At 34.5% G+C, this 26568-nt stretch overlaps 1 pseudogene; it reads right to left on the reverse strand.

Annotated features, from left to right (window-relative positions):
• Positions 1-503: 503 nt before the first annotated feature.
• Positions 504-26306, reverse strand: LOC101400651 (UDP-glucuronosyltransferase 2B31-like; annotated as a pseudogene).
• Positions 26307-26568: the final 262 nt, after the last annotated feature.

Consider the following 26568-nt stretch of genomic DNA (forward strand, 5'->3'; position numbering starts at 1 on the left):
TATTTTTCCCCAGCTTTTTTTTCTCTTTGGATGACATTTTTTTTTTTTTTTTTTTGTGAGGAGATCAGCCCTGTGCTAACATCTGCCAATCCTCCTCTTTTTTATTTTACTGAGGAAGACTGGCCCTGGGCTAACATCCGTGGCCATCTTCCTCCACTTTATATGGGACACCTACACAGCATGGCCTGCCAAGCAGTGAGCAGGTGCATGCCTGGGACGGAACCAGCGAACCCCGGGCCACCGCAGCAGGGCACATGCACCCAACCACTTGCGCCACCAGGCAGGACCCTGGATGACATATTTTTAACTCTTAAACAGGGAGTAAATTCTTTGATAACAAATTTTGATCTGAGATGCTAAATTGTGAAATGTTGTTTTGTCAAATGAAGAAAGGACCCTTTAGTCATACATTCTTCTTCCTGGAATAAACTAGAGGAGTCCCATCTATGAGGCATTTCAGCTTCAGGCCTAAGATACAACTTTTACTCTATTTTTTCCTTCCTTCATGTTTTAGCAAACTTCTGGCAACACAACAGACAACATTTTGTGATGACAAATCTTGCAGTTGCTACAGAGGCCAACAGATACCCAAGCTCATCCAAAGACCGGCACTGGAACCAGGTGAGGTCATGGGAGGCCGGCCGCAGGTGTTTGGCTCCTTTGTGGTGCGTGACAAACTCGATCCAGAAGACTGCTGGATCTAGAGGCATCAGTGGCTGATCATGGGGAATTCTTGATAATTTCATAGCATTATCTTTGTATCTAAAGGAGAAACACAAAGATACCAACACTGAAAGGATGTTAATAATCCCATGAAAGCTTGTGAAATGTGTCTTACATACATTTTAGAATAAATGTCATAGAATTGCAGAAGTAATAGTGTATTTTTATTTGGGTCTTCATAAATGATTTGGATTTTAAATTGGAATTTTCTGAATGACAAATATTTCAAAAAGTGAGGATCAAGTTAACTTGGGAGAGCTTAATCTTTTCTAGCAAAGAAAATGATAGGAGCCATTGTAAGAGTTATAAGTGAGATGGAGGAAATCCACTTTTAGAATGATCCTCATGAAGTATTTAAAGACGAATTGCTTCCTTGTGGGTGAAATGCCTCCTCACCGGTCCTTGTGCATTCACTCTTCTCTTCTAACCTCTGCTCTTGATCTTCCTTCCTGTAGTCAGAATCATTTCTGAAACAGACATCAGATTACAACACTCTCTTGCTCAAAATTTGCGTCTTGCTTCTCATCCCATTTAGAATAAATTCTAAGTCTGTTCTTTGCCCTGAAGGACCCTACATGTTCATATCCCTGGTAACCTCTTCTCCTACTACTTTGTCCTGTGCACACCCTGTTGTAGGCACACTGGCCTTCTAGCTGATCCTGGAAGTTGTCTAAGGTGTTCTCACCTCATCACCTTTGTACTTTCAGCCCCCCGTCCCTCTCCTGGAGCACTCTTCTCTGCAACACCCCAAAGCTTGCTTCCACCTCCTGTTAGTAGAGATAGTCACGTCTCAGAGAGGCTTTTCCTGGCCACGCTATTATACCATCCTTAAGCATTTCTTTGATTTTTTTTTCTTTTTTTACTATTTGATTCCTAGAATTTCTAAGAAGAATATGTTTTGTAAAATATTCCTTTTAAGTATGAGATACATAAGAGAAACGCATATATCCTAAGTGATCAGCTCGAACTTTCAAAATTAGCTAGAAAATTGCTGTGAAATGAACATACCAATGTTCCCACTTCTTAGATATTGATACAGAATTCCACAAGCTACATAGAGGCACTGCATTTTCCTGGACTCTTTCACAACTCTCTTTCCCGAATTAACTACTATCTTCACTTTAAATATCATAGTTTTGTTTTTCTTGTTTACTAATTGGAATCATAGTATGTACTCATTTTAATTGTCTATTCTCTAGCAGTTTTTAGTTAATTACTTTGCTATTTTTTTATTGTATGATAATACCACAGATTATCTCTTCATTTATTGATCGATGGACATTTGGATTATTAATAATTTATTGGCCATCACTGATAATGCTATTATAAACGTTCTTTTATATATCTTTCGGCTTACGCATTTCTGCATTTCCATTACATGTATACTTATTAGTGCATTTGATGAGAAGGTGCATGTATAATTATGATTTATTTGTTGACTCTGAATTATTGAGAAATGTCTTGTTTAATTTTCAAAATTTAGAGGTTTTTTAGTTATTTGTTTTGATGATTTCTAACTTAATTCTAGTCTGGCCAGGCAATATACTCCATATGACATGGAAATTTTCACTTTGGTATGCCACAGCATATATGGTCAATTCCATTAATAATTATATATGCTCCTCAAAAACATGTTTTCCTCATTGTCATATGAATAAAATCAGTTACATTTTAAAAACGTGTTCCTCAAATCTTTTTTGTACCTATTGATTATTTTGTCATCTTTTTCTATATTTTTCAGAAAGCTCTTTAAAAATGTCCTATTGTGATTACACACGTATATTTTGATTTTCCTTTTTGTCTAATTTATTTGTTTGGAGAATTTATTTGTAGATTTTACCAATTAATAATTTGTATTGTTTCAAAAGATTAACCTATTTGTCATTATGAAGTATTTATCTTTATTTTTAGTGGGGCTTCTGATCTACTGTGTCTAATATTAGTATACTTATAGCATCTTTCTGTGGTTACTGTTGAAATAGTAAATCTTTTCTTCCTTTGTACTTATAGTCGTTATTGTGCACTTCTATGTAAGCATGTCTTGTAAACAGTACATACAGTTAGTTTTATTTATGTTTAAATGATTTATTCTGTTAAGCTTTACTGTCAGTATGATCATCATTACATTTGCATCTACTACCTTATCCTGTATTTTCTTTTCTATTTGTCAACATGCTTTGTTTCCTTTTCTTTTCTTTCTTGTCTCCTTTAAAAGTATTTTTTAATTCAATTGTACTACTGTTTTCTTCTTGATAATATATTTTTAAAGTATTCTTAGGTGATATCCTACTAATATAATAATAATGCTGTTAGTATGCTGAATTGATGTTCACATGCTAGGCACTTCAAATTCCACATTATTTTTCCTTTGGAATATGAAAAAATTAGTTATTAATGATTTATTTTTATCAAAATTAAAAAGTTTTCTTCTTGAAAGGACACTAATCAGAGAGTGAATAATCAACCACCCAGATTGAGAGAAAATATTTGCAAACCAAATATCTGATAAGGTACTTGCATCCATACTATATAAAGAATTCTTACAGTCCAATAAGAAGACAAATAACTCAATTAAAAAATAAGCAAAGGATTGAAATAGACGTTACTGCAAGTAAGATATATGAATAGACAACAAGCATAAGAAGATACTCAACATCTGTGGCTATAAGGGAAATACTAATTGTCTACAAGGAGAGACCACTTAACACCCACCAGGATCACTATAATAAAAATGGCTGATGAATAACAAGTGTTCGCAATGATGTGGAGACTTGGAACCCTCATATAGCGCTGGTGGGAGTGTAAAATTGTACAGCTTCTTTGTACAATAGTTTGGCAGTTCATCATAAAGCTACTATATGACACAGAATCCACTGTGGATAGCTACTCAAAACAAATTAAAACATATGCTCATACAAAAACATAATAGCAATAAATATAATAGCCAAATATGGAAACAACCAATATAGCCATCAAATGACAAAGGGATGAATAAATATATGGTATATTCATATCACAGAATATTATTCAGCAATACAAAGCTACAATAGGGAAGAAACTCAAAAACATTATGCTATACAAAAGAAGCCAGTTGCAAAAGACCATATATTCCACAACTCCATTTATGTGAAATGTCCAGAAGCACTAACCTATACAGTCAGAAATTTGATTAATAGTTCCTTGGGCAGTGGGAAACGGATAGCGACTTTGAGGGCATGTCAGGTTTCTTTTTAAAGTAATGAATATGTTCTAAATTTATATTATGTTGATGATTTCCTAGATCTGTAAACATACGACATATATTTGAGATTTTACTTTAAACAAGCTAATTTTATAGTATGTAAACTATATTTAATTATAAAATATATTAAAATAATGATGAAAATCAATTTTGAGCAAAAGATATTTGTAGTTTAGAAATTTTAGGTACTGAATCAATATATTTTATGATGTTTCTTCTAGTTCATAATTTTTTCCTTCTATGGATTCTACTGTACTTTTAAAAATGTGTCCTTTTTACAAAGACCTATTGCACTGTACCTTTTTAGGTGTGAAAATTGTTGCACTAGTTGGTTACCCATTAAATGAAGAGGGTTAAAACACACTTTGAAATAAATGTGTGGTTAAAAATAAAAGTAGATTTAAGAATGGTTAAATCTTGTTAATAATTTCAAAATTACCTTCTTAAAAATGGAATTAAACTCATATTCACTATTAACAAGAGAACGTATCTACATATATTATCTATTGAAAAAAATTATGATACTCATAAAGGGTCATTAATGACTCTCTTCAATGCATTGAACAAATCATTACTTCACATTGTGTTGAAATCCAATCTAACAGCTGTTCCCTTGTCCTTCACGTGAACGATGTTACCAGGTTGATCCACAAACAAAGTAATGCCCACCATAGGGATCCCATGGTAGATGTCCTCGTAGATGTTGTTGGTTCCACCATGAGTTATAAAGGCTTTGGCTTTTGGATGATCTAGGATTTAGTGAATTTCAGCAAATTATTAATTATAAGTCTTAGAACAAACTGACAGTAGGTCAATATAAGGCACCGCAAGTGGCAGTGTATTTACATAACAGATTAATACACACTTGAAACTGATTTAAAATGTCTTTCAGATCTCAAAGGAAGAAGCAGCTCAGTCAGCTGGAGAGGCAAGTGAAAGCTACAGAGAAGACTGTTGTGTTTCTTTTGACTTGAAAGATGAATACAAATTGCCAGGTGGACAAATCGAAAGAAACTATTCTGGATAAAAAAAGAGTGTGTGCAAAAAAAAAAGTGGGGGGAGCATGAGAGAATATATTCTCCTAATGAAGTGGTGAAGTCACTGAGTCTGATGAGTAGTGTGTCAAGTCAGCAGGAAGCATGATTGTGATAGCACAGGAATCAGTGGAAAGCAGGCTACAGGAGTTATTATTATGAAATGTATTATTACTTCATGCAAAAGATGGTGGATTTTTCTCCTATAGAAAATGAAGAGTCACTGGTAATGAAAGAAAAGATGTTATTTATCAGTGGCACACGGTGTACCCCCCCCAGTCGGGAAAGGATTGGTGTAAAGGGAGAATTAGGCGACAGAGTGACAACCCAGAAAGGTGTTGAAAAATGCTCTATGAGAGGTAATTACACACCAAATAAAGATACTTTGATTCTGGCCATAAGGAATGTGACTGTGTATAATAAAATCCAACTGTTATATCTTACACTTTTCCCCTAAGACTGGGAAATAAATATAAGAAAGTTAAGTTTTATCTTTGTTGTTTTCAATAATAAATGTTCAATAAATTTATTTCCTGGTGAACTATTATCACTCTGGTTGGCTATTCCTCTCATTTCAGTGCTTGATTTCCAGAGTTTTACCATGAAGGTCATTCTGGGGGATGCACTTAAAGAGCAGAGTATTTGGCCCTAAAGTATCCGGCTTCCTTGCATCAAATCTCCGTATAACCTGTTAGAGGAAAGAAATGACCTTATTCCATGAGTTGAACTTCGTAATTATAGCATGTTACAATCTAAATAGATTAAGAAACATCTAGTTAAACCCCTTCCATATGACAGATGAGGAAATGAGGACAAGAGATGTTAGATAACGAGAACCAATGAAACACTGATGTAATGGGAATACTCATATTACATGCACTTATTTTTATACTGAATCAGGTATGAATGCAATGATGTTCTTTCACACTTAGGAGTTAGACAATGAGGTTATCAATGACCAATTTAAGCATACAAAAATTTTTAAGTAGTCGTTATAATTCTAATGCAAAAAACAATAGCAAATTACTAATTTTAATTATATATTATACTAGCTATCATCTTCCAGATTTAATATTAACCTGTGTATTTCTTTTCCAGTGAAATGGGAAGTAGTTTAGATACATCCTTTCATTTCTTACGTTATTTTTATTACATTTACATCTTCTGAGTTAAGAATCAATGCAATCAGCTATTTGTGAGAATTAAATAATTATTTTCTTTAACAATTTGTTAATAATAATAAATACTTCCTGCTTAATAAGTATGCTTAGCTTCTTTTAGATTACTAATTATCAATCTCTCCTTCTAAGAAAAATTTCAAATGGTAATTTTTTACATAAATCGAGTATTATCACTATTGCTAAGTTTCAAAATTCTTTAAAAGTAGAAAAGAAGAGCCCATTGGCACTTCATAAACAATAGTATAGCCATCAGAAAAGATTGAATATCATGATATGTTAAATTTTATTTATCAGATTGTTAACACTTCAATGATGTGATACAATGCATTGACAGCATTGATTAATATGGTTTCTTATAGCCAAGCCATTTTCAAGTGTAGTACCAAATTAAGTACAGGTTTTGGAATTTACAAGCAATCCTCATAAGCAAGATTTTAATTTACAAGTGGTTAACATATATTTGCTATGTGAATGTTAAAGTAACTTCAGATTCTCAGCAAATTAGCATAGATGATAAGGAGAAAGGTATATCAGTTAAGAAAGTAAAAAGTAATTCACAGATACCCAGAGACTCCAAGTATGTTGTATATATTAGAAATAATTTACTCCCATATTTTGTGGAAAAGCGGCATCTGAAAGTTTTTATTCCAGGCTTGCTTCTGATTGAATCCTTTTTATAGTTCCTTCTCCTTCTTCAAACCAGAGGAGTTATTACCTGATGGTTTAAGGCAGAGTCCTTGTAAGGATACATTTTATAAAGCACAGGGTCACCTTAAGGGCTGGACCCACCTCCACGCTTTGTCGTATGTTTTCCTGCTTCAAACTTTAGCAGGGCCCAGTTCACGGGGGCAGTTTTTTCTCCTCCTTTTTAAGGCCATTTTTTTCTCTCTCTAAATCACTGTGACTGGATAGGTACCTGGATGCAGTTTGGTAAGCCCTGGCTGTTCTTTTTCTGAACAGCACCCTGAGAAGCATATTGGATAGGCCTATTCCAAAACTGAGGGGATGCAAAGGAGGCCTTGATTACCTGGCAAATTTAAAGTGCAGGATGACTTTGAGACTTTTATCAATTCCTGCTTAATGTTACTGTTAAAATTTAACTGCTTTCTGAGTACATCTATGGTGTGTATAGTGCCCTCAGGAATCCTGCAAGGAAAAGGAGGAAATGACAGGGCAGCATTTGATGATATCTTTACCTGCCTGCAATATCATTATAATACCAATACTTCACACTACACCTCTGAAATATATTTCTTTTTGATCACAATGTTAACGGCAAAGTTACTGTCAGTCAAAGACACCCTTGTATTACTTTAGCACCTGCCGTATATATTTGGGTTTTTACACTAATATCTGAAATAAGTTGGATCTGTCATAATACAGTGACGTTTACCTTTCATGAAGGAAATTTCTGTAATCACAGTCTATTCAAAATCTAACAGACTCATTAAATAGTTGTCCACTGTAAGGTACTTTATCTTCCCTTTTGTGGAATCTGGGCAAGGGCTATTGCAATCACATTGGCCCTTTCTTCTGTCATGTTTCTGACCATTGACCCCAGAGTAAACACCACAATACCATTTTCTCCAGAGCTCTGGGCAAACTCTTCCATTTCCTGTGGAGACAGAATTTGCTCCATCACAAAAAAGAAACAGCATAGCAAACACTATGGAAAGGATTAACTACAAACAACTAAAGAGATGTATTATCAGGAATTATTAGAGTAGTGCCTGTTTTTTTTTTTTTTTTTTTATCGTGGTCAAATACACATAACATTAAATTTATCACCTTAACAAATCCTAGGTGTACAGTTTAGTAGTGTTAAGTATACTCACATTGTTCTGTAACCAGTCTCCAGAAATTTTACATCTTGGAAAACTGGGACCATATCCATTATACAAGAAATTCCCATTTCCTCCTTCACCAGTCCTGCCAACCATCATTCTACTTTCAGTTTCTATGAATTTGACTAGCCTGGGTACCTCATGTAACTAAAATCAGACAGTATTTTTCTCTTCATGAGTGGGCCACTTCACCTACTGTCCTTAAGGTTCAGCCATATTGTAGCATGTGTTAGAATTTCCTTCAGTTTTAGGGCTAATATTCCATTATGTGTAAATACCACATTTTGTTTACTGATTCATTTGTCAATGGACACTTGGTTTGCTTCTACCTTTGGGCTCTTGTGTATAGTGTTGGTATGAAGATGGCTGTGCAAATATGTCATCTGCATTCTAATATCAGTTCTTTTGGATATATACCCAAAAGTGGAATTAATGGAGCAAATGGTAATTCAATTTTAATTTTGTGAGTACTCTCCATTTCTTTTACAATAGTGGCTATTTATATCAGACCTAATCCTTCATTTCCTTGTTAAAATACAATTGATATGAGTTTTCTTTCCTTTTTTATATATATGTGTGCAAATATGTGTGTGTATCTCTGTGTGTGTTTTTCAATAAGGAAGAAATGAAACAGAGCCAGTACACGATTTTGAGGAGGAAATGCTCTAAGACAATATTATATCCATACTCTTTAGTTACGATGTTATGAATTACAGGCATACCTCAGAAATATTGTAGGATCAGTTTCAGACCACTGCAATAAAGTGAATATTGCAATAAAGGGAGTCACACAAATTTTTTGGTTTCATAGAGCATGTGAAAGTTGTGTTTACACCTCACTATAGCCTATCAAGTGTGCAATAGCAATGTGTCTAAAAAACAATGTACATTCCTTAATTAAAAAGTACTTCATTGTTAAAAAATATTAACTATCCTGTGACTTTCAGTAATTCATAATATTTTTGCTGGTGGCAGGCCTTGCCTCAATGCCAATGGCTGCTGACCGATCAAGGTGGTGGTTGATGAAGGTTGGGGTGGCTGTGGGAATGTGTTAAAATAAGACAACAGTGAGGTTTGCTGCATTGATTGACTCTTGCTTTCACGAATGATTTCTCTGTAGCATGTGATGCTGCATGATAGCATTTTACCTGCAGTAGAACTTCTTTCAAAATTGGCATCATTCCTCTCAAACCCTGCTGCTGCTTTATCAACTAAGTTCAGTTATACTCTAAACCCTTTGTTGTTATTTCAGCATACTTCACAGCACCTTCATCAGGATTAGATTCCATCTCAAGAAACCACTTACTTTACTGAACCATAAGAAGCAACTCCTCATCCATTAAAGTTTTTTCATGAGATTGCAGCAATTCAGCCACATTTTCAGGCTCCACTTCTAATTCAAGTTCTCTTGGTAATTCCACCACATCTGCAGTTACTTCTTCCAGTGAAGTCTTGAACCCTTCAGAGTCATCCCTGAAGGTTGGAATCAGCTTCTTCCAAGCTCCTGTTAATGTTGATATTTTGAGCTCTTCTCATGAATCACAAATGTTCTTTATGATGTCTAGAATGATGAATCTTTTCCGGAAGGTTTTTCACTTTACTTTTCCAAGACCCATCAGAGGAATCACTATCTGTGAAATGTATTTCTTAAATAATAAAACTTGAATGTCTAAATAACTCCTTGATCCATGGGTTACAGCATGGATATTGTGTAGGAAGGCATGAAAACAACATTCATCTTGTAGTACATGTCCATCAGAGTTTTGGGGGATCAGGTGCATTGTCAAACAGCTGTAATATTTTGAAAGGAATCTTTTTTTCTTAGTGGTAAATCTCAACCGTGGGCTTAGAATATTCAGTAAACCATGTTGTAAATAGATGTGCTGTTATCCAAGCTTTGTTGTCGCATTTATATAGCACAGACAGGGAAGTTTTGCATAATTCTTAAGGGCCCTAGGATTATCAAAATAGTGAATGAACGTTGGCCTCAAGTTGAGGTCCCCAGATGCATTATCCCCTAACAAGAGAGTCAGCCTGTCCTTTGAAACTTTGAAGCCTCACATTGACTTCTCCTCTCTAGTTATGATAGTCCTAGATGGTATCTTTTTCCAAAAGAGGCTGTTTCATCTACATTGAAAATCTGCTTTTTAGTGCAGCCACCTTCATGAATTATCTTAGCTAGATCTTCTGTATAACTTGCTGCAGCTGCTTCACCTTACACTTTTATGTTATGGAGATGGCTTCTTTCTCTAAACTCTATGAACCAACCTCTGCTGACTTCAAACTTTTCTTCTGCGGCCACCTCACCTCTCTCAGTCTTCATAGAATTGATGACAGTCGGGGCCTTGCTCTAGATTAGTTCTTGGCTAAAGGGAATGTTGTGGCTACTTTGATTTTCTATCCAGACCACTAAAACTTTCTCTGTATCAGCAATAATTCTCTTATACTTTCTTTATTTTTTTTTCCCCTGAGGAAGATTCACCCTGAGCTAATGTCTGTTGCCAATCTTTCTCTTTTTGCTTGAGGAATATTTGTCTTAAGCTAATGTCTGTGCCAATCTTCCTCTATTTAGTATGTGCGTCATCACGGCAGCATGGCTATCAATGAGTGGTGAACATCCATGCCTGGGAACTGAACCTCGGCCGCCAAAGCGGAGTGCACCAAACTTAACCACTGGGCCATGGAGCCAGCCCCCTGTTATACTTTCATATCATTCATATGTTCACTGGAGTACCATTTTTTTTTTTTTTTTTGAGGATGATTAGCCCCAGCCAACATCTGTTGCCAATCCTCCTCTTTTTGCTGAGGAAAATTGGCCCTGGGCTAACATCTGTGCCCATCTTCCTCTACTTTATGTGGGGCACTGCCACAGCACAGCTATGATAAGTGGTGCATAGGTCTGCACCCAGGATCCGAACCCACAAACCCAAGGCTGCCAAAGAGGAGCACTTGAACTTAAGCACTATGCTACTGGGCTGGCCCCTGGAGTAGCATTTTTAATTTCCTTCAAGAACTTTTCCTTTGAATTTACAACTTGTTTCACTCTTTGTGCAAGCAGCCTAGCTTTCAACTTACCTCAACATTCAATAGGCCTTTCTCAGTATGCATAATTACTTTTAGGTTTAAGCAAAATAAGTCAGACAGAGAAAGCCAAGTACTCCACGATTTTACTAGTATGTTGAAGATAAACAAACAAACAAATACATAGATACAGAAAACAGATTGGTGGTTACCAGGGGCTTAAGGGTAGGGGGAAAACAAAGGGAGAAAGGGGCAAGTGTGTACAGGGATGGATGACAACTAGACCTTGGTGATGAACATGATGCAGTCTATACAGAAGTCATAATATAATGATGTACCCCTGAAATTTCTCTGTTATAAACCAAAATTACCTCAATTGAAAAAAATGCAATATCTGTGACACACAATGAAGTGATCGGAGTAAAACGAGGTAGGCCTACACTAATACATATTCTTGGAAGGAGGCTACACAGCAGAATCTTAAGTCTCCTTTGATCCTTTATTGTTCTAGTTCTAGTAAAACATTTATGTCTATCCCAGGCAGCTTTTTTGGATAAATATTTTTGTTTAGTCATTAGTATTCTATGTCTCTGCCTATGAACACTAAGGAAAAGTTTGTTATGATTAGGATGACTTTATTTTTTTCTCTAAGTTCTATAATAATTTATACCTCACATTAACCTTTGTCAGAATTCCCCAACCTCTCTCCCTAAATCACTCTTTAAAGGCTGGAGGTTAAGAATCACTGTCATTCATGAGTCTGGTAATACTATTTGGAATTTCCATGAAATAGCCCTAAAATCTTCATTTTTAATCCAGAAATATACTTGTCTAATTACTTATTAGAGTGGCCATATTTATGGTTTATTTCTGTATGACACCTTTTGCCATAAATTCATATTACAACATTGATATCCCAGTAGAATGTGTTATGTGTAACTGGCTGTGAGGGGCCCTCATCATCACCTCACTGAGTCTCCCAGGGAGAAGCTGCCCCACAGTGGGAGAGGTACAGGCAGGGCTTTCTGCAGCAGAGATCTGGTCACATTCTTGAGGAGCTCAGGTCAAACTGTGTAAAGTTCCTGGTGAATCTGTGTTTGCATGGAACTGTTTCAGAATTATTTTGACTTATAGTCTCAGATCTTTGACCAACTAAAAAAAAAAATTATTGCTTTCTATAGTAGAATAATTCCGCATTGCTCAATGACTCTCTCACAAATAAAAAAAAAAAATGTAGAGGAGCCAAAAATTTCCTGGATATCTCATCAAAACAGCATATTCAATTTTTTTTCAGTCATCCCATTTTAAAGTCATTTGTTTATTCTAAACTCATTTATTTCTTCTTGTCTCTCTGGAAAATATTGACTTAAACCTTCCAATATAAAGAGTACACTTTCTTATCCTAATCGTTGTAAAGATTCTTTGCAAGCTGTTTTTTACAAAATAAACAAAAGAGGAATAAATTTCCAAATTTTACCTCGCAAACTCTACCTTGTCCAGAAAATTCTTCATAAATATGGTTCCACCCTGCTGACATTAGTTTCATATGAAAGTCACTGTACTTCCCTATTACGAGCATTGTGCATCTTCGTAATCTGTGGGAGCCTAGTAACCCGTAGCAACATTTATAGTTAGCTGTGTTCAATGTTTTGCCTCACTAGCTCTCTGCCAATAGCCTTCTTCAACCAAGCTGTGGAAGATGGTTCTCTATAGAACTATAGTAATACAACCTCTCTTTATAGCTTTATCACTGAGTTGGATCACTGATTCTGTGACAGCTCATAAAAATAACACATGCTTTCTCAAAAAAATTTGGAAAAGTATGAAAAAGAATCTAAAAGGAATTAAGATTCAACTCTACTCTCTATCCAAGTATATCCTTGCTGTGAATTTTTATGTATTTTTGCACATCTTGATTATTTTTCTCTATATAGTTTCATATGAGTATATTATGAAGTCAAAGGCTATAAGCATTTTTAAGAATCTTTTTGCAAATTGTCAAGTGTCTTATTTCATCAAAGGAAAGTACAGGAATTATCTGCAATCTTAATAATTAATGGAAAACAAATAGTTTGGGGAACAATTTACTTTCTATAATAAAGAATAAGGGCAGGTTTCACAACCATTGACTTGGATTCATGTCTTGTTTCTGCAACTTAATAACAAGAGCTTCCATTACTAATTATTATGATTTACTGCTATTTATCCTACTCCTTGTCCTCCTTCTCCTCCTCCTCTTTTTTCACTCCTACTGACATTGTCACTCTCTCTTAATGTGAAGGGGGACATCTTTCAAGAATGGGTTTAGACTGAATAGAACTTTCACTTTTCTTACCTTAGCCTTTACCATTGTGAAAGTTTTCATATGATCCTAAATAATTTGCAATCAAAAGAGACATTGTGTTAACCCTTGATTAAGATCTCAGTTTTATGGTACTGCCAATCAAATGGTAGACCAAAAGGATCTCTTAATGTATCATTTAATAGTTCATTAAAGGATCCTTGCTGTTGTTTATGTCTTGAGGTATGATATCAATTTAAAATATATAGATTCTTTCTTTCTCTCATAAGGGGTATCATCCTCTGTAATAAAAGAATTATTTTGTAACTTTGAAGTATGGGCAGTTTCCAGATCCAAGTGGTAGAAATTATTTGATCTTTATTAAATATGCAAAATTTATGGTCCTTTATATATATACAGTGTACATTTTCTCTTTGATCTTTTAGACTGGCAGCTGTGATGTCAAGAACCATGTTCCCCAACAAGTCTTTACTGAGATTTTCATGCAGGGTTGGTGTGTGGCAGAACACCTTTGCTATAATAAGCAAATTTCTATTATGTTCTAGATGTCAAACCCTGGATCTCAGATGAGGAATACTTTAAATGCTGTAGTGAAGGCAAGTAAATGTTGGATTTAGCTGCCAATATTGTTGGGGCACACTTTCATATTGTTGGGGAATGGTCTTCCCTTAATGCTAAAATACTGGTGAAGAGCTTCTACTCTCTCAAAAATTTTAGCATTTCCATTTGCTCATTTGATTGCCAAATTATACATTTACTTTTAAGTACTGCACGAGATAACTGTTCTCTATGACCTTGCTTGAAAATACAATCTTGATCTATTGGAAGCCAGTTCTTATTAAATGAGAAATCATATGAAAATAAGCTGAAACATAGTAGTTATTAATACATAATAGTAACAATAGTAACATAATAATAGTAACATAACAATAGTAACATAATAGTAACAAAAATAACAATGATGACAATACTTAACATTACTGCTTTATCACTGACTATGTGCCAGAGACATTTTAAGCATTTTATCCGTATTAAGTAGTTCATTCCACTGAAGAGAAATAGGAGGTTAATATTATAAATATAAGAGTAGGCATTGTCATATCTTTAATATGCAGTTTTCCATCATCTGTTGCCTGAACTCTTGCAACAACCTCCTAAATGGTCCCCCTTTCCCCTCTGCAGTCCAAGCCACTGACTACACTTGAGTGCTTTTTCAAAAAGGAAATCTGATCATATTTCTCCATTTTTTCCTTTTCGTTGACTCCCTAATGCCCTTACTAGATGCTTCAACATCCTTATAATTAATTATCTCTAACTTATTTTTCCAGCATCATCTGCATCTTTACTCAGCTTCTTCCCACTAGACTAAACCTAGAATTCTTGGGAACTCTCATTATTACTCTACCTGCTTTATTTTTTGCATCTTCCTCTTTTCCCTTCCCTTCCTCCTATTACTGTAGATCCTTCAGTTCTCATTTAAGTATCAATGACTCTGAGATGCCACAGAATACTCTCTAGTATTGTGGTCTTTCCTTATTATAATAATTTTCATGCAATTTTTATTACTTGTTTATATTCTATCATTCCATTTGAATGTGTGGTGTGCATGGGTGGAAATCGTTTCTGTACTGTTTCTCTGCATATTCAGCTCTATCTCTGGACTATGCTAAGAATATTATTTGAAGGAATGTCTGATGCTTAATTATATGTTGAATAAGGAGGTCTTAATTTAACTGACCCTATTTCCAAAGTTTTTCCAGGTATAGTACTTTATTCTGTAACGTTAATGAAATTCAGATAATTGCAATGGTATTCAAATATTTAAGTTTCTAATTGACAGGTCACTTTACCTGGCTTCTCATATCTCTCTCACTGTGATCAAATATTCTAAATAAAGAACACAGATACCTTCCCACTGAAAATGCCAAGTAAAATAAGCAAAACAAACAGAAATAGGTGAGCTGAGGTAGGAATTTGGCAGGTTTGCAGTGGAGACCTCCAACAATTTCAAAACATGGTAAGAATGGGCAAGCAGATTCAAAATCCCAATAGGTTCGAATGAGCCACAGTTCAGCTTTCCCCATTAAGTCAGATAATGTCATGGGTCTTCCTGAAGGGAAAAAAGCAAACAAAGGTACAGGAAATATGAGTTTTGTAATGTGAATATACCAGATAAGTTTCTAGAAGGAGCCTGGAATGACAATAGCCACAGATGTTTAAAAGTGTCTGTGGTGTGAAAACACAAATTTGTGTACGTATATACATATATGTGTGTGTGTGTATATATAGCTACATGTTTTATATATATGTTGTTCATATTTATAGACAAAAAGTATAATAGACTTTTATCTCTAGTGTCACAGCAGGATATTCAGAATTAAATACAATTATTAAACCTAAGTTACCAAAGAATTGAATATACATTTGTTTATCTGTAAAGCTACAAAAGTAACAAATGCAAATATAAGCAATGATTTTAACTGCTCAATCAACTAACCCTACCAAATCCATGGAAACAGCTTTCCTTAGAGTATTCAGTCTATTTTCCACAATTTAGCAAGCTATTCCCTTGATCCTAGCTTTTCCAGGTAATCAGTGAGGTTTTAGAGAGTATGGCTACTCCTGCATTTGGTTCATGTTAGGAGCTTAATAACATTTGCATCTTAAATAAAAATATTTGCAAAAAACTGCTGGAAAATTTTCATAAAGTATCTAAATAGATGTGCTGACTCAATTTTGGCCATTTTTTCTTTAATACAAAAATATAATTTTGAAAAATATATAGACGAGTAGTGTGTATGTCCACCCTTCAATAAGATTTTAGGCCTTTAAAATAGGTGATTTGTAACTACTTAGTGAAGGAATGTGTAATCATTAAGAATCCAAATTATAGATTCCTGCATCTGGGATAGAGCCACTATGTCTCTCAGTTGTGAAGGTCCTCCAGGTAATATGGCACAATAGTTTAATTTTTAAATGAATCTAAAGTGTACAAGGGAAAACAATTTCTTCAATGCTCTATAGACAGTTGTGCTGGACATACATAATTCTTTCATCTACATATCTGTTCTGCTCAGGGTATTTAGTGAAATTCTAATGCCTTTTATGACAGATCAAAAAAATTATAGTGCAGCTGATGTGTAGGATGATTAGGCAGAGCACAGGGGATTTTTAGGGCTATCAAACTACTCTTTACAATACTATAATGGTGGATAAATGATATTATAAATGTGTCAAAGCTCAAAAAATATAAAACAATAAGAGTGACCGTAATGTGAACTATGAAACTAGGAGGACATTTATCTGTCATATAGTTTCATCAATTGTAGCAAATGTACTTCTCTGGTGAGGGATGTTCAGAAAAAGGGAGGTGAGGCATGTGAGGGAGCAGAGAATATATGATAAATCTCTACTCAATATTGCTGTGGACCCAAAACTCCTCTAAGAAATAAAGCCTATTACAAACAAATAAATAAACAAGAATGGCTATGTCATTGCTTAAAGAACTCTTCATTGCTTCAATTCATGGTTTTTAACTTCCTGAAATGTCCCGTACTAGCATGGACCTCAGGAATCTAAGCGACCTTATAATTTAAGTGTTTCCATAATATATGTGAGATTGAGATATCATTTTATAATTTCATTTCATCATTTTCTTTGTAAAATACAATTATAAATTCATCTTCTAGGGCACTAGAAAGTTAGGACTTCAAAACACTAAAAACGTGACTTACCTAGTACTTCAGGGTAAAACTGATCCCACTTCTTCTCATTAAATGTTTGGAACCAAAAGTCAAAATAAAGCACATATATATCATGTTTTTTACCCTCTGCATGAATGTCATTTGGTCACTTAATTCTGACAAAAGAACAGGTACATAGGATGGAGGGAATGGAAGTCCTCCACTATACTTTTCGGTTGTACAGTCTGGAAAGAAGCAGAGACTGTAGACTAATGGTCTTTTCAGTAGCTCAGCCTGAGGCTCACCACAGGCTCCAATGGCATCTGAAAGAATGACATCAAACCTTGATTCTTGTAGTTTTGTTATAAGTTTCTTATTCAGAACTACATCTTTACAGAGCTTTTCAAAACAATCAGAAAAGTCCCAAAAGTTTTCTTGCATTAGTAAAAAATATGTCCAAAATGTATTTTATATCAATTTGTGGATCACTTTTCTGAAAAAAAACTTCAAGATCATGTTTTGTTAAAGATGCAAGATAAATCTCAAATTTAATAGCAGATGGTTTGTTGGGATCAACAAGAATGGAAGCTGCAGATGTCAGAACAATCACTTCATGACCTCTCTGGACAAGTTCATCCAGGATTCTCTTCATATTGATCCAATGGCTGTATTCTGTGGGCCACCCTAGCACCTTTCCACCACCTCCAGGGCTAAAGTAACAATGCAGCTATAGCAGGAAAAGAACTAAAATCCATTTCACATATATTTTGGTGGGATGCAACACTTGTTTTCAAATTGCTGTTCCCTTTTGCAATTGCTCATGTTCATTTCCAAGGAGAAGTGTAGCAGAAAGTTAAAATATAACTCCTACACCTCAAAGTAAATACATTATATGACTGATAGAGTATTTTTGTGGCAAGTGGAAAAAGTAAAAGTAGGTGCCTCTAGTTCATACAAATGTGTTTGGTGTCTGTTTATGATTAAATTACCATGAGAAACACAGAGTGCCAACACAGAAAGGAAGTTAATTTGCTTACACATATTGTTTCCATGAGAGGTTTTGAAAAAGCTTTTGAAACCATAGATATGATTCAAACTAAATGTCAGGGAACTGCAAAAGTAATAGTATATTTTTATTTGGGTCCTCATAGATGGTTTGGCTTTTAAATTGTAATTTTCTGAATGACAGATATTTTAAAAGGGGAAGGTGGAAGTTAAGTTAGGACAGTTTAATCTTTTCTAACAGAGGAAATGATGTGAGCCATTCATTGTAAGAACTATAAGTGAGATGGTGGAAATGAACTTTTAGAATGATATTCATGAAGTATTTAAGGGAATTGTGTCATTGTGGGTGAAATGTCTCCTCGCCAGTCTCTGTGCTTCCACTCTTCTATTCTACTCTGCGTTTTTTATTTTCCATTCTGTAGCCAGAATCATTTTTGAAACAGACTTCAGATTATAACTCTCCCCTGTTCAAAATTTCCATCCGGCTTCTCATCCCGTTTAGAATAAATTCCAAATCTGTTCCTCACCCTACAGGACCCTACATGTTCATATCCCTGGCAACCTCTTCTCCTATCACTTTGTCCCATGCACACTCTATTGTAGGCACATTGGCTGATCCTTGAAGTTGCCTAAATTGTTCTCGCCTCATCACCTTTGCACTTTCAGTCCCCTCTGTCACTGTCCTGGAGCACTCTTCCCTGCAACACCCCAAGGCTTGCTTCTACCTCTTGCTGGACGTCTCAGCTTCAGTGTCACATCTCAGAGAGACTTTTCCTGGCCACACTATGACAGCACCTCTAGGCATTTCTTCTATATTTTTTGTGTTTATGTTGCTATTTGATTCCTAGAATTTGATAATACATTATATTTTCTATAATAAATATTTAACTGTGAAATACGTCAAAAAAATGTAGTAACCTACATGCACAGCTCAAAAGTTCAAAATTAGTTAGAAAATTATTGTGAAGAGATTATACTGATGTACCTACAACTTAGATTTTGATATTAGATATCACAATCTACCCAGAATCACCTCATATTCCTGGACCTTTTTATTCACTACTCCATTCTCTGAATTAACCGCTATCCTAACTTTTAACACCACAGATTACTTTTTCTTGTTTATATAGTGGAATCACATAGTACTACTAATTTGCTTTTGTCTTTTGTGGATCACTTCTTGGTCAATTCCATTACATAATATTCCATTGTATGGCAATACCACAGGTTATTTCTTCATTTATCCATCAATAGACATTTGTGTTGTTAACACTTTTTTGCTGTTACTACTAGAGCTATTAAAAAAATCTTGTATATGTCTTTTGGTTTACATATTTATACAGTTCAATTCATACACATCTAGAAGCGGAATTGTTGAGAAGAAGGTATATGTATGATTATGATTTCTTTATTGACTTTGAATTATGTAGAAGTATATTGCTTAATTTCCAAAATTACAGATGTTTTAGTTATTTTTTCTTTTTGATGATTTCTAATTGACTTCCAATAATGCTGGACAGTACACTCTTTATGATTTGTATATTTCAAATTTACTGAGTCTTGGTTTATGGCCCAGCATATGGTCAATTTGAGTGAGTATTCTATTCTTGAAAAATGTGTATTACCTATCGGGATACATATATAGATAAATATACTTATAAATATTTCTTTTAGAATTTAATATTTACTATATTTATAAATATATATATTTACATATAAATAACAAGATGCATTTTTAAATGTTGAAGGTTAAAACTTTTAGTTACTTATCCAATATTTTTTCATCTTTTTCTAGGTTGTTGAGAAAGGTGTTTAAAAACTCTCTATTATGACTACAGATTTATGTATTTTTTTTTCTTTTGTACACTTTTGCTTTTATAAATGGGAGGTTTCATTAATAGGTGTTAACAATAGATAAGTTGTATTGTTTTGAAAAGTTAACCTATTTATCATTGTGAAATATTTATCGTTATTTTTAGTAGTGCTTCTGATCTACTGTGACAGATATTAATATAGGTACAACATCCTTTTATGGTTATATTGGGGAAGAGGGAGAATCCCCCTCCACTCTTTCTGTTAAGGTTCTTATGGCTGGCCAAATAATTAAAAGACAGATTATCAGGAGAAAATAATACCAAATTTAATAACATGTATACCTGGGAGAAACCAGGGAAACTGAGTTTCTCAACAAAATGGCAGAGATTCTCATCTTAAATATAATCTTCAGCTAAAGACAAAGGAGGATGTTGGGGGTGGGGAGCATTGGGATTTCAGAGGGGAAGAAGACAATTCACATGGAGAGGGAAATGTAAATGTTTGTCAGACAATTCTTTGCAGGGCCACCATAGAGAATGTGGCCACAGAGACAGAAATTATAGTAATCAAGAGTATGTAGATTTAAGTCCTCTCTTTCCATACTGAGAAGAGTTTCCAGAGATAAGGCCATACTTGCCTCTTCCCAATGCTGAGAGGGAAATACCTTTACAGATGTAAATGTTTTGGTAAACAGAACTTTGATAAGATTGGGCTTAGCTAGGACCCTGCCAGTCTGTCCATAGCTAGAGTTAAATTCCTTTACGCAGTTAGTGGGAGAGGTCAAATGTCCATCAGAGAAAATAATCAAGGTAAAGAGATATATTTTGGGGTGGCCAAATTTTGATCTCCCACAGTTACTACTGAAATAGATCTTTTTCCTACCTTTGTACTTATAGTCTTCTTGTATGCTTCTATTTAAGCATGTCTTGTAAATAGTATATATAGTTAGTTTTTAAAATGCAGGCTGGCAATCCTTTTCTTTAAATGATTTAATCTGTTTAGATTTGATGTAAATACTGGCATATTTACATTTACATCTTACCATCTTATTCTATATTTTCTTTTCTATTTGCCTAACCTGCTTTATGTTTCTTTTTCCATTGTTTCTTGCCTATTTTAAAGTATTTTTATCATTCATTTGTTCTACAATTTTCTTCTTATAGTACATTTTTCAAGTATTCTTGTAGGTGATACCCTCCTAATATAATAATAATGCTGACAGTAGTAATAAATGCTGAATCGATGGTTGCCATGTTAGGCACTATAAGTTCCACCCTGTTATTTTCCTCTGTAATATGGAAAAATTTAATATTTATCTAATCATATTTAAAACCTCATGCTCTAGGGGGCCGGACCGGTGGCGCAAGTGGTTAAGTGCGCGCACTCTGCTGTGGCGGCGCGGGGTTCGCAGGTTCGGATCCCGGGCACGCACCGACACACTGCTTGGCAGGCCATGCTGTGGCAACATCCCATATAAAGTGGAGGAGGATGGGCACGGATGTTAGCCCAGGGACAGTCTTCCTCAGCAAAAAAAGAGGAGGATTGGCAGATGTTAGCACAGGGCTGATCTCCTCACAAAAATAAATAAATAAATAAATAAATAAATAAATAAATAAATAAATAAAACCTCATGCTTTAAAGGATGCAATCAAAAACGTGAAAAATGAACCCACCAAGGATGAGAGAAAATATTCACAAATCATATGTCTGATAATGTAGTTGTATCCATAATACATGAAGAGTTCTCTATATTCAATGATAAGAAGACAAGTAACCAAATTTAAAAATTGTAAAAGTATTAGAATAGACATTTCTGTAAAGTGGATCTATGAATGGCCAATAAGCATATGAAAAGATGCTCAATAACTATGGCTTTAACAGAAATGCAAATCAAGACCACAAGGAGAGACCACTTCACATCCACTAGGATGGCTATAATAAAAAAGAAAGATAACAACAAGTGTTGGCAATGATGTGGAGAACTTGGATTTCTCATAAACAGCTGTGGGAATGTAAAATGTTGCAACTTCTTTGGGCATCAGTTTGACAGTTTTTCATAGAGTTACCATATGACCCAGCTATTCTACTCCTAGATATCTACCCCAAAGAAATGAAAACATATGTTCACACAAAAACATTTATAGCAGTGTTCATAATAGCCAAATGTGGAAACAACCAAAATGTTCATGAACTGATAAATAGGTAAATAAATGTAGCATATCCATACCATACATTATTACTCAGCAATACAAAATTTTCACATGGGTGAAGCTCAAAAACATGTAAAGTGAAAGAAGCCAGTTGCAAAAAGACCATGTATTGCATGATTCCGTTTGTATGAAATGTCTAGAATATGGTAATTTATAGATACAGAAAGTAGTTTAATGCCTGCCTAGGGCAGGGGGAAAGGAATGTGACGTCTAAAGCATATAAGACTTCTTTTTGGAATGATGAAAATATCCTAAATTTAGATTATAATGGTTTTATAACATGGTAAAAAATTACATATATTTGATTTCTATACTTTAAACATCGAATTTTATGGTATATAAATCATATATCATTAAAATATGTTAATGATAAAAATCAATTTTTGAGAAAAAGCAGATTTATAGTTTCAAAAATAATTTTGGGTAGTGAAGTGAAATATTTTATATAACTTCAAATGCTTCATTTCTTCATTCTATGGGTTCTATCATATTTTTTAAAATGTGTACTTCTTACAATTATGTATATAAACTTTTGCATCTGATTGTATAGAAATTTGTTGCAGGTATTGGCTACCCATTAATTCAAGAAGGTTAAAATGAAACTTTAAAATAAATGTCTGGTTGAAAATAAAAGCAAGTTTAAGATGGGTAAAATCATGTTAACAATTTCAAAATTAGCTTCTTAAATATGAGATGAAACTCATAGTTACTGTTGACAAAAGAAACTATCTATAAATACTGTTAAAAAATATCGTGTTACAAAGAGCCATTAACAACTATCTTCAATGGATTTTGCACATCTGCTCTTCACATTTTGTTCAAGTCCATTCTGATAGCTCCTCCCATGGTCTTCATGTGAGCAATGTTATAAGTTTGATCTGCAAATAAAGGAATGCCCACCATAGGGGTCCCATGGTAGATCACACCATAGACGCCATTGGTTCCATCATGAGTTATAAAGGCTTTGGTTTTTGGATGACCTAGAATTGGGTGAATTTCAGCAAATTATTAAGTACAAGTCTTAGAAATAAAATTTGAGTTGGGCAGTATAAGGCACTGAAAGTGGCAATATTTTAGATAATGTATTATTATACAAAAGAAACTATGTTAAAAAGTCTTTCAAATCTTAGAGCAAGAAGCACTTAAGTCTGCTGAAGAGGTAAATAAAGATTGGTGTGGTACTTGTGACTTGAAAAAAATGAATACAAGATTACTGGGTGGACCAAATGAAAAAGAACATTCTAGATAAAAGAAATAGCATGTTCAGAAAAAAAGAAAAGGAGATGGCATGTTAGAACATATTCTCTTAAAGAAATAATGCAGTCACTGAGTCTAAGGTGACTTCATTCAATGTAGGGTGTCAAGGCAACAGGAATGTGACAGTAGTGGCTCTGGAATTAGACTAAGGAAAGACTACACTTTACCCATGAAATCTGTTATCGTTTCACGAAAAAGATTATGGACATTTTCCTATAGAAAATGTTGGGTCATGCTTAATAAAAGAGGTGCTTTAATTTTTTAGTGGCACTGAATACTCATACTGAAAGGGAGAGGATAAAAATAAAGTTGGAGAACTAGGAGACTGAGCAATAATCCAGGTAGTTATTGCACAGTTCTCTGTGAGAAGTAATTACATGTGAAATAAAGATACTTTGATTCCAGCCATAAGGAAGGAGGCTGTGTATCATAAAATAAAGTGTTATATCTAAGTGTTATATCTTATTCTTTTCCCTCGGGATTAGAAAATAAATATAAGGGAGTTAAATTTTATTTTTTAGTTTTTCAATAATAAATCTTCAATAAGTTTGTTTCCTGTTGAAATATTATCACTCTGCTCAGCTCTTACTCATGTTTTCAGTGTTTGTTTTCCAGAGTCTTACCAAGAATGTCATTCTGAGGGATCCATTTATAGAGCTGAGTATTTGGTCCTAAGCTATCTGCTTTCTTGCCATCAAATCCCCATACACGGTGTTAGGGTAAAGAAAATGTCATATGCCGTTAAGTCAAACGTCAAAATTATAGCATGCTTGAATCCTAAAGAAATTGAGATAATCTAGTTAAACACTTTTTATAGACAGATAAGTAAAAAGGACAAGAGATGTTAAAAATGAGAACTACTAGGGCCAGCCCTGGTGGCCTAGTGGTTAATTTCAGCACACTCCACTTTGGGGGCTCGGGTTTGGTTCCTGTGCACGGACCTACACCACTTGCCTTGTCAGTGGCCATGCTGTGGTGGCGGCTCTCATACAAAATAGAGGAAGATTGGCAAAGGATGTTAGCTCAGGGCAAATCTTTCTCAGCAAAACAGAAAAAAAAAAAGAGAGAGAGAACTACTAAAGCACTAATATAATAGGAATACTCACATTTTGTCTGCTTATTTTTATATTCAATCAAGTATGAATGCAATCACGATGTTTCACACATGCAGGTTATACAAATGAGATTATCAATGATGAACTGAGCTATCTAAGAAATTTTTAGGCAGTCATTATAATTCTAGTGCAAAAAAGTAGAAAATTACTAAGATCTACACATTTATTTTATCTATTTATTGTAATTGCTGCCGTCTTCCAATGTAATATTAACCTATATCTTTTTAAGTGTTACAGGAATTTATATCCACTTGTTTCATAAATTATTTTATTAGAGTTTTACATCTAAAGGTTAATCTATGCAATGAAATAGTGTGAGAAATGAATAATTGTTTATTAATAAACTTATTAAAATAAATAATTTCTGCTTAGTAAGTACATTCAACTTCTTTAGATTACTAATTATTACTCCCTACTTCCATGAAAAATTCCAAAAGGTAATTTTTTTGCATGAACCTAGAGCATTATTACTCTTTCTAGTTTTGGAAATTCTTTAAATGTAGAAAAGAAGAGCTTGTTGACACTTCATAAATAATAATATAGCTGTTGAAAAAACTCCAAAACTGTGATGACGCGAAATTTTATTCAACTGACTGTTAACACTTCATTGATTAATATAGGACATGTAGCCAAGCAATTTCCATACCCAGGACCAAAATAGATTCTAATTGTGGAATTTCATAGTAATCCTCATAAACTGGATTATAATTTATAAGTTGTTAACATCTTTTTGCTATGTGAAAGTTAACTTAGATTCTCAGCAAAAAATTAGCATAGGTGATAAGCAGAGACTATATCAGTTAGGAAACCAAAAAGTAGTTAAAAATACCCCAAAGACTGCAGATGTATTCTATATAGGAAAATAATTTACTACTATTTTTTTATGGGAAGTGGGGCATCTGAAACTTTCTCACACTAGGCTTGCTTCTAGTTGACTCTTTATTATACCTCCAACTCCTTCCTCAATTGGGAGGAGCTATTATTCTGATGGATTAGAAGCAAAGTCCTTTTGGGGCCACATTTTACAAAGCACAGAATCAACTTAGGGGGTGGGCCCATCTCCCAGTTCTCTCATTTATCTTCCTCCTTCACTTTTATAGGTCCCAGTCCACCAGAGATTGCCAGTTTCTCTTTCTCTAAATCATCATGACTGGCTTGGATACCTAGAGGCAGCTTGATGAGCCCTGGTCATCCTTTCTTTGAACAGTTCCCTGAACAGCACACTAAGTAGGCCTATTCCAAAATTAAGAGGAAGTAAAAGAGGTCTGGATTACCTGGCAAGCCTAAACTGCAAGATGCCTTTCAGACTGTTATCAATTCCTGCTTAACATTATCGTTAAAATTTAACTCCTTTATGATAACATCTGCAGTGTATACGGTGCTCTCAGGAATCCTGTAAGGAAAAGGAGTAATGACAAGGCAGAATTTGGTGATTTCGGTACCTATGCACAATACCTTTATGATATCAAACTTTACATTGCACCTCTGAAATCTATTTTATTCTGATCACCACATTAATGCCAAAGTTATTGCCAATCAGAAAACACCCTGTACTAATTTAGCACCTGCCATGTGTATTTTGATTTGAACTTATATCTGAAATAAATCAGAGTTATCATGATGGGTTACATGTCATGCAGGAAATTTCTGTAATCAGACTCTTTACAAAGTTAGCAGACTCATTAAGTAGTTGTCCGTTATTAAGGAACTTTGTCTAACATTCTGCGGAATCTGGGCAAGGGCCGATGTAATCATATTGACCCTTTCTTCTGTCATGTTATTGACCATTGACCCCAGAGTTAACACTACAATACCATTTTCTCCAGAGCTCTCAGCAAACTCTTCCATTTCTTGTGAAGAAAAAATTTGCTCCATCGCTAAAGAAAAATAGCATAGCCAACACTATTGAAAAGATTGCTATAGGTAACTAAAAAGAGAAATCAAGTATTATTAGGAATTATTAGAGTAGTGCTCTTTTTTCACAATTGTGGTAAAATACATGTAACATAAAATTTACCAAGTTAACCATTCCTAAAGTGTACAATTCAGTAGTATGTATATTCACACTGTTGTGCAACCCATCTCCAAAACTTTCTCATCTTGCAAAACTGGACCTAAACCCATTACACAATAGTTC

Source organism: Ceratotherium simum, chromosome 8 (assembly GCF_057802395.1).
Source record: "Ceratotherium simum simum isolate JZ-2026a chromosome 8, ASM5780239v1, whole genome shotgun sequence".
NCBI lineage: Eukaryota > Metazoa > Chordata > Mammalia > Perissodactyla > Rhinocerotidae > Ceratotherium > Ceratotherium simum.